This window comes from Aptenodytes patagonicus, chromosome 8 (genome assembly GCF_965638725.1).
Source record: "Aptenodytes patagonicus chromosome 8, bAptPat1.pri.cur, whole genome shotgun sequence".
NCBI classification, from domain to species: Eukaryota; Metazoa; Chordata; class Aves; order Sphenisciformes; family Spheniscidae; genus Aptenodytes; species Aptenodytes patagonicus.
The window spans coordinates 16,939,497-16,958,473 of record NC_134956.1 but is presented as its reverse complement, the minus strand read 5'-3'; the positions used below and the strand labels follow the sequence as shown (position 1 = coordinate 16,958,473).

At 39.2% G+C, this 18,977-nt stretch overlaps 1 protein-coding gene across 5 annotated transcripts in view; it reads right to left on the bottom strand.

Moving 5' to 3' along the window:
• The window catches only part of ATXN7 (ataxin 7), a 90,519-nt gene that overhangs the window by 43,853 nt on the left and 27,689 nt on the right, over positions 1–18,977 (bottom strand). The window contains exon 1 of one of the 5 annotated variants that reach the window (XM_076346568.1): positions 3,534–3,581. The exons of the other annotated variants lie outside the window; for them this stretch is intronic. The gene's annotated coding sequence lies outside the window, so the exon portion shown is untranslated. Of the gene's footprint in view, positions 1–3,533; positions 3,582–18,977 lie in introns of those variants that run through there. 5 annotated transcript variants of the gene reach the window in all.

Sequence of the window (18,977 nt, the reverse complement as noted above, 5' to 3'; positions counted from 1 at the left end):
TAAGGAAAATGCTTCTTATTTGGAAAAGGCCAATACAGCACCTTTTCTAATGAAAAAGGAAAAACAATAATGGACAATCTGGCATACCGTAAGTCAAGTAACATGGAGCTCAGCGTGTCTACTCTGAAAAGCTTTCTTAAACTGAGCTGCCATCTCCTCTTCTCCTGAGGGATGTAGAAGCACATAACTCACCTAATAATTTCTTAGTATTTTCAGCATTTTCTTTCAAGACAGTTACGCTACTGAAATTCATGCTTGTGGTCATTAGAAGTAACTGTGTCTGTGTACTCTCAATTCTATTACTTAACATCACAGACAACAGAACAAACAAAACAGGCTAAATCATGCAGCTAGAGAACAGGTCGGCAGTTTCCGTTTATTGAGCCACTAGATTCAGTGACTGCCACAGCTCCACTGCGTATTTTTATTGGATTTTTTTTTTAAACCCTCCAAATTTATCAACTTTCCTACAAATCTTCTTGCCTCTTTTCAGACTGGGACCACTGCACAGTCCATCTATCCTAGCATCTAATAAGACGACATCCCTTTTACAAATGAAATGAAAATATCACCAAAAAAAGCGAGGAAAACTCTAGAGGAAGAGGGTAAAAGGAGCCCTAATCCTGGCTGTTTGCAGAGACCAGAATACAAGTTTTCTATTTTGCAGAAGTCTGCTCACCGCGACTGAAAAAACAAGGAGGATAGTGAAAACTGAAACAGAGGAATAGAAAGCAAAACTCGCAAGGGCAGAAGTGAAAGGGCAAAGAACAAACTCTATCAGAGTCAGGGCAGAAGAATAAAAAACTTGGTGAAAAAAGTGACAAGAATACATAGAAGTACTGCAGAAATATTTTTTAAGCCAGAACACTGCTAATGCTCCATCTTCCCTATCCATTCTCAGCATAAGCGTCTGCTTATTCAGATTATTTTTTAAAGTCTGAATCTGATTTATCACAAATATGTACGTACTGCTTAGTGTAATTTGGCAACGGACATTTCATGCTGATGCCAGATGTGAACAGTAAAATGTTTTGACTACAAAGATCCTCACGGCATAGCGTAACATGCCTTCAGCACACCACCAACCTGATTATACTTCCATAATATTTTTAGTCCCTATAGTTAATATTAGATGCATTAAAATGCGATGCCCTAGACTATTAACTTTACACTCACAACAGATATAACTCCCTATTATCTTTACAGCTCCCCAAACACAGAATTTATTTTTCTTTTTACCGGGGTCTGATCCAAATCCACCCTAAGTAAATGTACCAACTTTTATCGATTCACTAGGCTTTCCATTAAGACATCAGGGATCTGTTTTGGAGGTACTATATAAGGAAATTGTAAATATATCCCATTATTTTGAAATGTTGCCAAATCTGGATTGTTTGAACTATTTTACTTCATGGACCAAGTAAGTTCAAAGAGTGTCCACAAAAGCTATCTTGAATACATTTGCTCTGTACTCACTGTGTTTTCTCTTCTCATTAGAAGAGAATTGGTCTTGACCATACTAAGGTAAAAAAAAATATGCAAGTACACCTTGTTTTAACTTGACTTAACTGGTAGATCTCTTTCTCTGAAGGCATGCTTTTATTAGAACTTTAAGATAACACAACTCTTCAGTAGCACTGCAAAAATTTTGAAAAGGGGAGAGAAAATACAGCTGCAGTAACTTAAAACTAGTTGACATCTTGAAGGAAAAAAAAGTTTTGTGCCACCTCCTGTAATTTGCTTGTAACACTTGTCCCAGCTACTGTCAGATCCTGTTAAAGTAATAAAAATATTTCTATTGTTTTACCCTTTATGGTTGTGGACAACATGAATGTCACCATTTTAATATCTGAAAGCAGACAAAACCTCCCAAATTACTGTTTTTAAGAGCTTGTGATTTGGGGGAGAGAGGCACGAGGAAGGAGAAGGAAGTCGACTAACCAGCTTTTAGAACCACATGAAACAGCCTGCACCAAACCCGGGCAGATTTCAAACAGAAAGCTGAGCTTGGTTACAACCAGACTAACGGCTTATAGTGAGCCCTAAAAGCTAAAATTGTGCCAAGAAACCTGCACACCGGGAATCCTGCTGGATCTATTGCTGACACTAGTTGTCAATAACAAGTAATTTTCAGGTGCCAAGAGGGTCTTAGGTGCAAGCCTGAGGCAGCAAGCTTTCTGCACAAATAGTGCTACAAGGTATCTTAACTTAGTTACCTTAAGTAAAGCCCCCATCAATTTTAAGTCATACGGTCCCTTATTTTAATTGATATGAAAGTTTAAAAAAAAAGTGATCTAAGTTAGCAACTCAAAACTTACCTTTCATACACAAATACTTCACTTTCTGCAACTGAAATATTTTCTACACAGTATTTTTCCAAACTATTTTCCAGAAATGCTCAAGTGTTTGTCATTCATGGACACACACGTGTTTTTGTATACTTATCAATGCTGCAATGAAATTTAACTACTGGCAAGTTTTCTACTGTGTACTATGCAAGACGATAATAAAAAAAGAATATTCCTAAACAGGTATTATGAACAAAATAACTAAAACCACATAATATTCGGAGTGCTCTGGTTTGCACAAGTTTTAAACCAAAATAAGAGATTCTAGTAGAATATACATACTTGAGGGTTTTCTGCAAAATTTCAAGTAATGAACATTTATGTATTAAGAGAACACAAGTATTTGATGAACCATATGTGCAGGCATAACAAATTTGTGCTTGCAAAGAACATATGCATAATCAAACAAACTGAATATAAAATGATCAAGTTTATATACAGAAACACTTTTTGTAAAAATTTTTCCCACAAGGTTTGTGCTCATGTTGCTTCAGATACAAAAGAACTTTTTAATACAAAATAAAGCAAAACAAATGGACATTCCCATATCCGAGCCGTTTCATTTAGGCTCAGACGGAAGCCTTGCTAAAGTGTTTTCTGCAAGGTTATCTATTTTTTAAGTTCCTTGCCAACTCCACTCTGTCCATTAAGGAACTTACATTTTTTTTTTGCACATAGAGCTTTGAAAGCCCAGCTATTTGAGGAGACTTTTGAAAGGCACAGCTCTCCTTGGGTCCTGAGCACAAGTGCATGAACTTTGTTTCACTGTGCAGTTACTGATTGATCGGATGAAGGAAAGAACAGCTGAAGACTTGATTAAATGTTTTTACTTCATTTTCCACTTTGGCAAATATAGCAATTACACAGCATTTTATTAAAGTCCTAAGAATACCCAAACCGCAAAGTTTTGGCTCAGAGAAATGACTTTCACTTCAAGAACAAAAAACCCCACAATCTAGTTTAACTAGGCACAGGAGCCGCACTACGAGATTTGATCGGGCATAAATCTTTACTAGCGCTAGAACGCTTTATCTCTAAGAGCAGAGTCCTCTCCGTCCAGTCTCCTTTCCAAACTCAAGACAGTCTGTTTTTCCAAAGCTACGGTTCTGTAGTTTTTACTTTGCCTTCCCAAATTCAAGGCAGAGTCTTGCCCAGTGAAACCCGAAAGGGTGAAGGAGGACCTACCTCTCCTGGCTCACATTTCCGTGGGTTCAGCCGTGCTGCATTTCCAAAATCCCATCCCCTGCACCGCCCCCTCCAGCTTCACCTCCAGCAAAAAGGTCCGCCACATGCCGCAGGCAGTAACACTCCTCCCTGCATACCCAAGCGGCAAATCCAAACACCAGTCCTTTCGCAAGGCTACGAGCACATGATCACTGCAATTCTCCTGTAGCCTTTCCTCTCTCTCTCTCTGAGGATGCAGAATGCAACACTGACAGTCGCTACGTCTCCCGTTCTCTAAAATTTAAGAGTCTTGGGAAATTTCTGTATCGAGCCCACTGATAAGAACTGAGCAGCAGATACGAAAGGGAAGCGCATCATGCACACGTGCACCTGCAGCCTAGCGTGCAGCTGGGAGTTCTAATTTTAGGCTCCCAAGATTTGAATGTTCCTGTAATTATATATAAAACACATACTAAAGCGGACATCTAAGTATTTAGTTAAATTCTTTGTATATGAATTCAGCTACACACAATTAATCTTCTAGAAAATCTAACACAAAACGTATGTCAAATTGTTCATTCAAAACTATTAAACAGTTTTTCTAAGTTTATTGTTCAGAATAATACAAAATTTCAGTGAGCAAGTTTACGGAAGATTGTCTGTAGAAAGATCAATTAATAAATTTCTCGATGAAACACAAGTAGCACATTTAAAGCTTTTCAGCAAATGAAAAAGTCTCCCCCCACACACTGTATTGTTACATCAGGTTTTCATCAGCAGTGTGAATGAAGTCAGTCATCTGCAAAAACTATTCCCATTTACTCATTAATTAGTTTTCAGGGTTAAAGATATTTTAAATTTCTCCAGCCAATTTGTATAATATTACGTAAATGCTGAACATACAATTTGTCATATAAGAAATCTTCAAAGTTACGCATTATTTTTAGGTGACATGATCTCATCGTGCCACTGCTATATTTTAGCCAACAAATTATTATTTTTGGTTTTTGTGGCAAAAAAACCCTAATTTGTTACATATCTAATCCTAAAATACCTTGAGGAACCCTCAACATTGAGTTTAATTTTGCAATTATGACACAAAAATTAAACAGAATTCAGGAAACAAACTTGGGGTTTACACAGTAATACTAAAATCTGGGGTAATTTAACATGAAAGGGTACACAGAAACACTTCAGTTATTATGCAGAAAAACAGGGTCTATTATGAGGGGATAAGAAGTCCTGGCCAAGCAACTAGTCACAATCATAGCCTCAATTAAAATTAACTATATCATCCAGAGAATATTCTGAATTGTATCTTAAGTCATATACCCCAAAGCATGCTACTATTATGAATTGTTTTAACATCAACAGGTTTGGTACTTTTCTCCTCTTTCACACACAGCACTCTGTGTACTTTGCAGCAGCTGTACTTTCGTAGTAGGAAAAAGGAAGTTTATTTAAATCTAAACTCACAGTTTACATAAAACTGCTCATTGCAGCAGAAGCATTTTGATACATCGTGACTGCAAATGGTGAACGTGTTCCAAGCTCCTCACCCTTTCCCATCTCTTACCTAGGCTTTTGAGGAAAAAAAATTTGACATGTGCGGTTTTTGCCACCTTTCCCTATGTGAACTGTCCACATCACAGCAACGCAACTGGGTGCTGGCTGCACCTCGGCACCCAGTAAGTGAGGAAGTAGAGCAATAACAACCATTCACTTGCAGATTTACACATTTTTCTTACTAACTGAGAACTGGAGGAATACAATCTACCCATGACTGTATCTTTTGTGATAGGAGAAAACAACAAAATTTAGTAATAGTAGAAAAACAAACAAAAAAGTGACATCAGAAACACCAGAGTCAATACAGTCTTTAAAAATATAAACTTTTTCAAAACCAATAAAAATAAGAACTAGAGACAGTTATGCATCTCTTGCCTGATGGCATTACTGCAATCTTCATATTAAAAACATCATCAGTTAACACATTATTTTCCCTGCTACTCAGGACATGCGTAGTGCTCATCTTTCAACCTCTTCTACGCTCTCTCCTGCTGACCATGGCCCCAACTCCTGTGTGATACCAGCACGGCATTCTTTAATTCTGCAAAGACAATGCATCTTTGCACAAAGAACACTCTGCGCACATTTTACATCATGCACCTGACACCTGAGGGAGCAAATCAGCATGTGCAAAAAAAAAACCAAACAAAAACAAAACAGATGACCTGTCAACTGAATTCTATTTCAGTATTTTCTTTTATTAGGCAACCCAACCACCTAAACCACCCCACCCCGCCACTCCCATTCTCCATGCACTGGAACATCCACTTCAAAAATAAGACTGTTTCAATCATGTCTAATATAGCTGTAAGGAAACTGATGCCTGTCAATTTTCACATACCAACTTACATTTCTGCACCCCTCTCAGTTTGGCAGTCACTATTAGTTTTTGCATTAAAATTTACTTCCTTTGCTTTACAGATTTACTAGCAGTTGATTTGATACAATTAAAAAAAAAATTAAGTTGCACAGCAACAGGCATATAAATGTACTATAGCAAAAAAACCCTCCAACTGCACTGTGATGTTTAATGAGATTAAAAGATAAAGTGGAAAATAAAACAATGTTTTTGTTGTTATAGCCCAGTAAAAGAGCTAACCCACTTCTTACGTATTTGAACACACACGTAGTGACACAAAGTATTTTAAACTTGGCCATTGCATACCTTTTGACAAATAAATATGACTATTTCAATTATATAGCTGAGGAACCAGTAAACTGTACATCTTTACTTCTCACAAATGATATATTCTAGCACATACAGAGCTACAGTCATCAGAGCTTCCCTTCCAAGAGGGGATCTATCTGTTCAGAAGTGTCAGGCTTCAAACCAGTACCAGTTGTCCTCTGAGTCAGTTATATTAACTAAATAGGTAAGCACTGAAGCAAATCAGGCTACCTGTTCACAGTATAAGGTCAATAATTCCACTGCTGGTTCAGCCTAAAAACTCTTTATGGAAGTGAAATTTTTTTTTATTGTTACGGAATTTCAAATTCTTCTGAAGAAGAAATTTAGGCTTTGCCTTTGCATGTCATCTCCCTGTTAGAATAAGCCCATCACTATCCTTATTTCAAGATGTATTTCTTCACTGTTAAGAGTGATTCGCCTTATTTTAGGAGCCCGCCTTTACAAAATTTTCCAGAATTCTATCTCCAAACATTATACATAAAATACATGATATCTGTTACAGAATAAAAAAAAGACTCTGAAAACACTGAACAAATCTATACCAGATACTATCCTTCCATATCTGGCACTAGTTCTCCGCTACTGAAAGCGCCCATTTCACTCCTAAATAGAAACAGGTTGGGAAGGACTGCAACTTTTAATATTTTTAAATTTAGATGTATTCAAAAATGAAGAACACTTAGATCATATTATACACGCAGAACATCTGAAAGGGCTGACATGCTTTAAAGTAATTTTTCTGCTCTTTCATGGTCTGGGCCTCTGTAACATAACTGGAACACCAGCCCACTTGTGATGTACTCAGAAGGTAATACCTATAACAAAACAAAACAAAACAGAAGGAGAAAAGAATTTGCTCAGACTACTTAGCGTACTGATTTGATCGGTTTGGTCTAACTCACATTTTTGACAGAGACTTCTAAGACTACTACTCTCCTCTGGTCCCTCTGCAGCTAACAGTGCTCATCACACTTGGGAAGACGGTATATGGATACATATGAACGGACCTAAATACGCAGAGGGAGGAGGAAAAAGGAACTTTTCTCCCTTTTGGAGGCCAGCTAGGAAGCAAAATGCTCTGCTCTTGGGCGGGGGGGGGGGGGGGGGGAGGACTGAATTGGGCACAAATTTTAATTTTTAGACATCTCATGTCAAAAAGGACATAAGAATAAACCTGATTATACAAGCAGCAAGACAGAGAAAGTCATCCTCACGCAGGTACGAGAAGATTAGACATATTCAGTGTATGTCTGTGCAACGAGACACAGGCAAGCGGTATCCTGCACCCCTCCCCCAAGAACCCCACAGACCTCAAGCGGTAGTCCCGGCACACCATGTTACGAGACTAGGCCTGTTTGCAAAGGCCTGTAGAGGAGACGTCACAGAAGACACATGGAGTCAGTATTAAGCAAGAGGCACAGCAAAGAACATACGGAGTTGGTATTTAAAAAAAGGCACGGAAAAGAACATTTCAGAGCACTAGTTAACTGCCCCTAGATGACTCAGGATGACAACGGTTAAGTAAGATTAAATAGATAACAGAAAATTGAAAGGTAAACAGGATCCTTTGGTATTATGAGAAATGTGTAGAGTTTACCACCCTCCAGTACACTGAAAACGAGTAACACATCCACCTTCCTAAAGCAGACAAAAGATAACCACTGCAAACATATCTAGGATAACAAAACCGTGATTTACAACAGAAGCGGATCCTTTGCCAGGCGCAGCAGTTGCACGCACATGAATTTCAGGACCTAGGCTGAGGTCTTCAGCGCAAACCCGCCTGAAGACTACAGCAATCTCTACTGGTGCCTATCCAGGGTAGGCAGGAAGCCAAAGCCACTGCTGCCAAACTTGTTGAGCCAGTCTTCCCAGCGCTGGCCCACAATGCACCTCTTTGTGTTTGGAAACTGCTCAAAAGCTTTTGCTTCCAGCAACAGTGCGGAGCACTTGGCGAAAGATGCCAAAGGAGTCCGTGAAAGGGTATCACAGGGCCACCATAACAGTACGGACACCCCAAATGCTCCTGTCAGTTGGTGACATCACCCTGAATCACTGCAGTGACGAACGACACAGCGCTTCCTGTGAAGCCCTGATCTCACACCACCACTCACAGGAGCGCAAGAAAACTCTTAGCGTGATTAAACTATAACTAAAACTGCTGACGTTGCACCTTACCATCATGTCTTCCCATTTTACAATGCAGAGCACCATCTATCCAGACTGTGATTTTGGTCCTTTCCCAGGACAGGGGCCTTCCTTCACACGGTCGTGGTTATCCACGACGACTCTCGACGGTGTCAGCAGGATGACAGAAAATTGCAGTGTTGCACAGAGAACCCCTTTTCTCATCCCAAGCAGTTGTAAACAAGCCTCAGATGAGACACACTGACAGCGCACTGAAGATTTTACTACTGTGCTCTACCTACTCTGCAGATAAAAATAGCATTCTTATCTCCAAGGCTATCAAGCCAACACTTCAGATCATTAAATTCAGGCCACAAAAACAACAGAAGAGATTTGCAAGTTTTATTCCAGCAATGACACAGTGGTCTATGCCCCCACATTTCAGGGCACAGGCTGATAGGCAGGCAGAACTAGAAGGAAATTTCCCAAACAAGGGCTGATGCGTTTTGGACTTCTCCTCCTCCAAACACCCCACGGAAACAGCAGTGTTGAAATAGCCAGGCAAAGCAAACCAAGTCAGCTGGCTACTAAAGCAGGTCCTACAGAAGGAACAACAGATAAGGAGAGGGCTCTGCCCAGCCTACAAACAAGACGTAATCAAACTGTAGCAGGTATGGTTCAGACACCGGTATTCCCCCCAAGTCCCAGAACACAACTGGTAGTAGAAGTGTTCCTTTAATCACTTGGCCACGAAAAAGAGCATTTAGGACAAAAATTTGCAATCTATTATATAAGCACGTATCACACTAGCTTTGGTAGGCAACACAGATACTGAATTTGGCTCAAAGCTTCTCCTCTGTAAATTACAAACTACAATAGGGAAAATAAGCTCCTTAACAAGTATGATTTCTAGACAGTTGCTTTGGGTAACACAACTTACACAAAAATGGCAAAAACAAAATTGCTTTCCGAAATTCACCTTTAAGTACTTTTATGAAGTAAATGCTGCCTATCGGGAAATTCATTTAAGCCTTTCCTCTCAAATACTTCCATTTAGTACCAGCGAGAACAGGATGACTGCCATCTCTTCTACGAGCCGAATGCACACATCCAAACACAGATTATACATTTTAAGAAACAAATTAACTGAAGAAAACATCCTAAAACCCGAAAGTATATTCCGCCAAAGCCTTCTAGTTGGCTTTGTTGTTGTAGACTCTACATTTCTAGAGTCATCCTCATTGAACTGGAGTGAAACAGAAAATTTTAACATTTCCTGGGAAAAGTAGGCAAATTCCTGGGAAAATTTATTATTTTGAAAGCTGCTTTCTGAATTATTTTACACGGCTGTCTCAATAATCCAACACCCACAGTGTCTGACTATTGGGAACAATTTTCGCTCCTCTGAAATATCCATCAAAAATACAGCCAGTTAACCCAAATTTTTGCAGAGTTTGAGGCCTCCGGATATTCCACGCTACTACAGACTTGTTCTGATGGGATAAGAAGAATATTTGGTACGGTTCACATTTACATATACTGCATTGATGATGCCTCTTTCTCCTTTTGGCATCATTTGCAACAGCCCTCCAATAGGAGATAAAAATAAATGATGCCGTAACTCTTCCTCAGCAGAGTAACCCAGATTCAAATGGTATTCTCTCCAGTTCACAAAGTTACTGGGAACTGCCTCGAGAATTTCAGTCAAAGAAACTTTTCATTTCTATTACCTAGTTTTCTAACATAGCTAATTACTAAAAACAAATTAAAAACCTAACCAATATGTTAAATAATACAAACTAATTCTTACTTGCTGTTTACCTTTCACAATATACTTACATATTATAACTGATCCTGATTTATACTACAGTTATTCACTGATATAACATCTCTAACACTCTTAAAGATAACCAAGATACAGGATCTACTATACCATATAATCACTTAGGCAGCCATGTAAAAATCAGATCAGATTCACTCTGAAGAAATAAGTATGGCTCAATGGACTCTAAGATTACCAGACCAAATACGTGCTAGAAAATTCAGTATCTTCTTTAAGCAACTATCACCTTGTTTTGGAAACAACTTTAAAGTTAGATTGCGACCATTATTTCACAAATGTTTCACTCAGCAGAGATGGAGGAGCTGCTTAATCCAGCACTACTAGGAGGGAAAAAAAAAAAAAGACTGTAGAACCACACCCTAGGTGTAAACCAATACAGATTTTCTTCTGCATTTTAGCCTGAAACAATAGCCAGAGGGTGTCGTTTAGGCTATATACACCTTGACAAAGCAATGGCTACAATATCTAGGGACTGACAATTAAAATGTTTGCATAGCGAAGTACTACTCTGCCGGCTGTCTGATCACAAGGTTGTGGTGAACATGGCTGTCTCCCACATGCAAACTCTCTCGCCTGCCGAGCCCCATAACCTGGTCCTGTGTCCTCCCTCCAGTCACAAGCAAAAACCCTTCTTGACTTCAGTGGCTGACGACAGGACCTCACATCCCCAGATACCACTTAATAAACTGGCAGAACTCCAATTTTCCCACTGACAACATCTACCACGTCGTTTACGCAGTCAATGAAAAAAACTGTAGACAGAAAACTGAATTTATGAAGGGCAAAATACAACAGAACTTGACGTTAAAGGAAAACAAACATCCAATTTACTGTGTATTCAGTGTATTATTTGCTTTTCAAATTTAACTCATTAAAGCTTCTACACTTCATTTTAATGCAAGCTGCTATAGGACTTCCAGGCAACTATATCAGCGTGAAATTGTCCAAACTTTCTTGCAAATAAAACTGTGAGAGCTCTGGATTTCAGAACAAAAGCGCACATCACGGACTTACAACCTCAAAGCTGCTCCCTATTGGATTTTAGCCCTTCAGCTGCTTTGTATACATTTTTTCAGTGCCAGTTGAGAATGCTGCATTTTCTATTGCACTACAAACAGTTGATGAAAGATGCACATCCTGCTTAGCCACAGAAAAGCGGATCAAGAACACTGCGTAAGTTTTCTGGCTGTTATAATCCCACCAGAAGAAAAGGGAGGCATAACCAATTATCCCTTTCACCTTTCATTATCAACGAAGTTTGTCTATGGGCTACGCTGAAGCTATCAAAAGTTGAAATCCGGGCGGGGGTGAGCTTGTAAATAAACAATCTTTCTCATGGGAAAACAGGTTACCACAAAACAGCTTTTTCCACAAGGGCTGACAAGCAGCATTTACACACAAATAACTGAGCGTTTGAGTACTTATAATCTACTTGAGCCAATAACCTAGAATATTTACCATCACAGTGACCACTTCCAAAGCTAGCGATCACGACTCCAAGTGATGTGGGAGCAGCTGCGTGTGCAGTTTACTTTAAGGAAGTCATACCCCGTAGTATCTGGGGTTACCACGAGTCTCTGACTTACCACGAGGATCAGTTTGAGAGCCGCTGCACCACCGGTCCTGGCTCACAGCTGCACACAGCCTGCACAAGCAGGGAGAACTTTTGACTGTACAAAGCCTTCTAGCAACAGGAACACCGACCACAATAAATTCATTGCCTTCCATCACAACTGCTTTTAAGGTCGTGCTACTCTGCTCCATTACACTTCGAATTCCCTTTGCCAGGTTTTAACACTTGCTGCTAAAAACTTAAGGTGTAAGTACAAAGCTGTATTCATCTCTCTGCTGTCACCTACACTGTAAGAATGTCTAGGAAATAATGTTGAGTATCATACATACAGGCAACATCCACAGCAGTGGTGACTTTCTTCATTAAAAGGGAAGAGAAACAATTTTTAAGCATCTTACAGACCATTTAGAATACTTAATTACAAATCAAATATTATAATGATTTGTGAAAGATGAAATCTTTTCTGTCTTGTAAGTGTAAGAGATCACACGTATTCCCAGTCGGCCTTTGGCAGTTACAGCCATAGGCTAGGCATAGTCAGAAAAAGTGTAAGAACCATATGCATTTTCTTTTATAGATCCACTAAAATGGAAGAAATAGCTTTTAAAATAGTTACCTTGGAGAGAGTAATCTGCATCCTCTTAACCCAATTTATTTAAAAGTACCCTTCACTAAGCCTTTTTGGCTTTCCCGCTCTACTTAGATGATGGTGTTATAAACTCATGTGAAAGTCATATTTCTACATAATATTTATCGCATTGTTCTTCTCTTACTGAGCATTTGTTATTAAATATAGGATACAAAAAGCAGTATTTAATCAAGTATTATCAAGACATCACCTCTTGTGCACAGGAGTAACCTAGCTAATCATACATACCACTTAAGAAGCATTAGATAACAGTGAATTCCTGACTGTTAGGTATGTATAGACAACTATTTCAAAGGTTCTTATAAAAAAAAAAAAATAGAAATCCTGCTTCCTCACATATTATGGATAGACTGAGGCAGTTTTGTGGCTGCAGTTCCAGTGAAAGTCCCCAAGGCCTTGCAATATTGCACTAATAATATTGGTAATATCTAAAACTTGCAAAGTATCTTTAAAGCATAAAAGATGACACACTTCTAACATGCAGTCTAACATCACAATATTCTATTTATAACAGGTGACTCATCTTGCCAGAAATAATTAAATATTGTAAACAGAACGTGGATTTAAGGGAAAAAAATAACAAGAAAAGGAGGGCCAGTCACTGAAGATAATCTCAAAAGTAGCTTGAAAAACATGCAGTTTGAAAGGATGCTATCTCATAAAATCTCTACAATTTTCTTAAACAGTTCAATGCACTTTTAAAGTCTCCTTGTAATTGTTTTACAATAACTGGTCCACAAATCCTTAAAACGCTTTGTGTAAATAGTCAATTAAAATGCAATGAAATGAAGAGAAGATTTATCTGATTACAGACTGCGAATAGCTATGCAGAATGTCAAAAAAGAAGCATGGCACTTTGTACTACTACCTTAAAATATTTATTTCAATCTATTAAAAATTCTCAGTGTATTTGCAGGCAGTCAAGGACTATAGAGCCCTCTAAGCATCTCTGACATGATTTAACACAACAAAAATCAACTCAATTGAGCACCTCCCAAGGCTGAATAAAAACAAATTTAAATTTGAAATAAGACGCTGTCTCTTACTTGTATTTACAACTTAATATTGGAACAAAAGTTTCACCAATGCTTTAATTATTTATTGAACCTGCTGCTGGGAAAATTCTAGACCTTGGGTCTATGTGATAAAGCTGCTTCTAGTGAGCCCTCCTGGCCCGGTCCTGGATTTCACGGCTCAACCCTGCCCAGCAGGGCTCAAGAAGAACAAGGGTTCATTGCATAGCTCTCAGTACCCTCACAGCTCTGGTAACTTCCACTAATAACAACTAATATAATCAAATCTCAAAGGTTCTGCTAAATGCCCTAGAGGTTCATGGAGTCTCTTCCCCGCGCCCCCCCCCCCCCCCCCCGAACATACTAACTGTCCAAGACCAGAAGTTCAACTGCTATCAGGTGACATGATGCTGAACAGAATTTGCTCCCACCTGCTCTCCCGATAGATTCCTATGGTCATAGTCTTCTGGAGTGCCTTCTGAAGCTGCCTACCAAAAAATGACGATCTGCATTCCCACAGAAAATCTAACACTTCAAGACCAGTGTAGTCTAAAAATGGTAAGAACGGTACCATGCTACATCACCACACAGCCAGCATCAATTCTGACCTGTGATACCTCTGAGCACATCTAACACATCAGTGACCATCGCTCAACTAACCTCAGCCTACGATAAAGTAATTGTCTCCTCTGCATCTCCCCCCATGACCATCAAGAGGACCACCTCATCCGAAATAGCTCAGTTACGTACAGAGAGCAATCAGAAACTTCCTCGGGATTCTCAGAAGCACCAAGTACAAACAGAACAAATCACTGGCAGACTGTATGGATGCTGTAAGGATGGCAAAGACCTCTTTTTAGCCAAGATTCAACAATCTTGATCAATGACGATCAAATCGAGCTCAAAACCCAAGTTACAAATGCTCTGTCCTCCTCCTCCTCCTCCACTTTGTTGCCAGTTAGCTATAAACTACGGTGACAGTACTGGTGAAGTGCTTGAAATAGGCAGTACCAAGGGATTCACCTCTCAAAGGATGCAACACACGCAAAAAAGAAAAAAAAAAAAAAGGAGGGGGGGCTGTATGTGTAACTGAAAGGATGAGATGTTTAAGCTCTTGCAACAAAGACAGCCCATGGTTTCAGCATGCACTGAATAAGCTATCAAAACTAAACACTCAAACAACTTTAAATTGTCTAACCAAGTCTCTCTTCCATTCTCCACACTTATTTTCCATTCTGAGATGCTATAGATTCTTTTGCATTTTTATTATATATATTTCAAAATTATTTCATGAATCAATATAAGAATCTAACAGACTTTCACCCCAACCACTTCAAAAGGGTTGCACACATTAACAAGTAGCACTGCAAGTAAGGATGATCTTTGTTAAGAGCAGGTAGGTTCTTTCTCTGTCTCTCCAATACAGCCCTGGGGGTTGTGGTGGCTTTTTTGTTTTGTTTTATTTAGAACAACATACAAAATAACTGGTAGCAACTGGAAATTTACTGGGGGGAGAGTCAGAGTTTCTCGGGGGGGGGGGGGGGGGAAGGAGGGTTAAGCCCCCAGACCCAATGCACAGCTTTAGGCCTCATTGTTTCTCCTCAGAGCTTCTCTACTCTTCCACAGAGCGAAACGAGCCAACCCGTTGGCAAATTTTGCAAGAAGCAAAAGTTCACCCTGTTGAAGCCTGTCAAAGTTACCATGAACAAACTCTATGCTTACAAACACAGTTCTATTGAGAGATCATCTTCACAACAATAATGGGCTAGCAATTTTTTTAAAAGAAAACAGAATTCAACACAGGTTAGGAAGAATCTCCTGAAAAGTGAACTTCTTTGCTGAAATGTTTCAAGCACCGATTACAAAGTTTGACACTAAGAATCATTTTCTTCAAATGAAAAAGTATCAGATACTACAGACATATCAACCTCCTTTTGAGACCTGCTGCATCTCCAAGATGAACTGAGTGTATGTGAGCACATTGGCTGTATCTGATGGCACACTTCAGTAAAGTTTCATTTTAAAATATAAGAAAAATGGATGAAGAGGACTAGGTTTTCTACCTCGCTGTTCTAGAATGCATTTACAGATTATAATGCAACATGCTACACTTGCTTCATCACAGCAAAAGCTGTGTGGCAGGGGAATCACACCTTTAGCTGGTTCACAAGCAGTAATTAATTAAGCGACTGTATGAGCTAAAAGATTCTGTCATGTGAACTACATATAAAAATAACTGAAGTACAATTGCTTCTAACATGCTTTTACATTGATAGTATTGCTCATCACGAGAAGATTTCAGTGCACAAAGTCAAAGTAAATTTTAAAGGGTACTTCAAAGTAAAATTTTCCCATGATGGAGGTTGCCCCTTTCTCATTTCCATCTGTTGGGGATTTTCTGTACCAAAAGCGAGCCAAGTCCATTGGGCCCGCACCTTATTCCTGCAGCTCTAATTCCTACATCAAAGCTCAGTGTGGACTGTTACTGCCTCAAAAAGCAACATGTAGGAAAGCATCCAGTGAGTTTCTCACTTCGGTGAAGATCTGCAAGGGTCCCAGCAGGAATGATTGCATATTATGGATTAGCAGAATAGAAAGCATATAAGAGCAGTGAAAAAGAAACAGAGAAGTATGAGACACAAACATCGTGAGTGTGGGAAGCCCAAATTCAATTTCTAGTTCTTTCTTCGATGAGAGCTTGCTTATGTCAAGGAGGGTTAGATACCGAAAAAAGTGTTTGAGACTATGAACTAATTTTAGTTTCCTGATCCCTACGTGGAACGAGCATCACTGGCAGGTATTAAGGACTCATCAGGCTTCACAACCACCAGCATGCTGAGAGAGGAGCTGCCTGACCAGCAAATAGGAAATGCCAGTGACAAAGGTGTGTCTGAAATCCTGCCTCTCTCTACAGCTTGCAAATGTTGTCCTGGAATTACATTTATGCCCTTTATTCCTCTAGAAGAATAACAGGCATCATTCTTTTCCTTTAACAAAAGGAGAAGCTGGTAACGTTAAGCCCCTTTTTAATACAGTGTTACGACAATGGGAACACTCACTCTTCATTCAGGAGACTCAGACTCTACTGTCTGCAAGCCTGAAATCCACCTCTCGCCACCTGGCAGGCTGACGATGAAGCCATTCCCACTAGAAGATGCAGAGAAACGGCATGTGGGAAAGGAAGTGACTACAACCCATAACCCAGTGGGTACACAGGCCGGTGGGAGCCTGACCCGAAAGCTGACAATTGTTAAATAAAGAAAACAGTTCTTGGTTTTGAACCCAATTCTAGTAAGTGGGCTGTGAAGTCATGTTCCCTCCTTCACTCCCTCTCCAGGCCATGAATATTTAATTCTTTTATGCAAACTGGAAGAGCTGCAATGCGAGGTTAAATTAGCCTAAACAACCTTGAAATCCTTTTGTGAAGTTGGGCCTCTGAGTCAACTCCCAATCTGTAGAGAAATAACTTTCTTACACAACGAGTTCTGTTGTTAGCCACACTTAAAATACCGTGTGGTACCATGACAACAATCTTGAAGTTAGACTTGATTTGACAAAATTTATACCTTTGGTTCACCTTTCTGTGTTAAGATCCATGGTTTAGACAGTCCAATTATTTAATAAATGTTTGTTCCTCAATTTTGAATGCAAAATTCTTCCTGGGAAAAGGAATCAGTTACAGTATTCTTGAGATCTTATTTGGTAACACAACACATAACATATGCTGGCATGTTTTGCTGCTTTTTCCTTTTGCTTTATTTTGCAGTAGGCCGAGCTCCCTACAGACTAGCTACAGGTATACGCCAAGTCAGTGTCTCATTCATATGTCATAAAGCAACCAAAACAAATAGACCTCTGGAAGCCTGACAGAGCTACTAAGTTTCACTTTTAATTCTCAAGTTGTTTTATGAACTTCCTTCAACTCATAACCCTACAAATCACTCACATGGTTGGAGTCAGTGCGGAGAAGCTGTGTCTCAGTGGTCAGCCTATACAAAAATAGTTTCATGATCTCTCTCCAGAGGGAAGGGAAAAAAAAAAAAAAAAAAGATTATTCTTCACCCTGCCAGCTAATCTTTAAAATCTGGAAACCTTAGATGCTTGCATTTTAAGAGGTAGAAATAAGAAAGAATGTTTGAAAATCCTTATTAGTAAAATCTTCACTAGGATAATGTGTATGCTTCTTGTTATAAACGCTGGTTTAGCACTTGAATGATTTGCCTATTCAGAAAAATAAATTAAATATCCAACACAACTACTAGACTGGAACTCGGCAATGAAGTAATAAAGTGATTTTTCAAATGCTCAAGAACTTATACGTACACTTAGAAGATAGCAACATGGCACAAGTGTTTCTGAATCATAGAATAGTTTGGCTTGGAAGGGACCTTTAAAGGTCATCTAGTCCAACCCCCCTGATGCCACAGCATAGCTGTCTGTTGCATCTCTCTTACAGGTCAGTGACCACTGACTCTGGTCCTAGAAATTGATTTTTCCCCAATTTTAACACCACCAGTAATTCTACAATAAATAGACATTTTGATTCCGCCTCAGTATAGATCACTGCCTCCCAATCTTACTAGGCCGTGCCACCTCGCTTTAGTTTTCATTTGCTGTTTGTAGCTCACAAGTAGGTAAGTGCTGAATCGGATCATCTCCTAAGGCAAGTCCTGCCTTCTGTGATCGTAAGCCAAGTTTACAAACTTAGTCTTCCATTTCCAACAGTATCAAATAAATGACTCGGGTCTAACAGATCTAGCATTTAAAACAGCGATGCCTAGTCTATGGCATGCTTCTCAGTAACAGAAAGCCCAACTGAACTGAGCCAGCGCCAGCGATATTAAGGAAGTTTTAGAACGTTTCTCTGCAATAAAACAATCGTTAAACTGGAAGAACAAAAAAAGAAAATTGAACATCACAAATCAGACTCATCGCTGTTTTCTCCACTCCCCGTTACAAAGTTACCAATAATCTATAGCTTTCATTCATCATTGGCTTGCAATTTCAAGTAGCATTGTTACTCTTGAAAGGAACCCGGCTGTTAATGGGCTTTTTGCTAACCACACGTGAAAGGTCACACTTTAAGAAATAAACACACTAAGAAATAAACATAACACATTGACATGACAGAGAAAGGGATCAGTGTTCAAATACTCATATGGATTATATTAAGAATCAAAATATTTTAGCTCAAGAAAAGATATTAGCAGTGCTAGTCACACAGCTTCCTTAGGACTATTTATAGCAGGGGAAAAAAAAATCCAACTAGAAACACGGTAAAGGCAATACGATGAGTAACCTATGCCCTACCTTACCTTGTAGTTTTCAGATTATATATTAATTTAATAATAATGCTAATAACACCACTCGCTGACAGGCCGCAAGTCCCAAATCCAAAGCGATAGGACTGAAGATAAGTTTCCTTTCTCTTTCCCAGGCACGTCCTCTCGTAACTAGTTAGTTACGAGCAGGAAAACTTCTCCGTACACTTTTCTTCAAGAT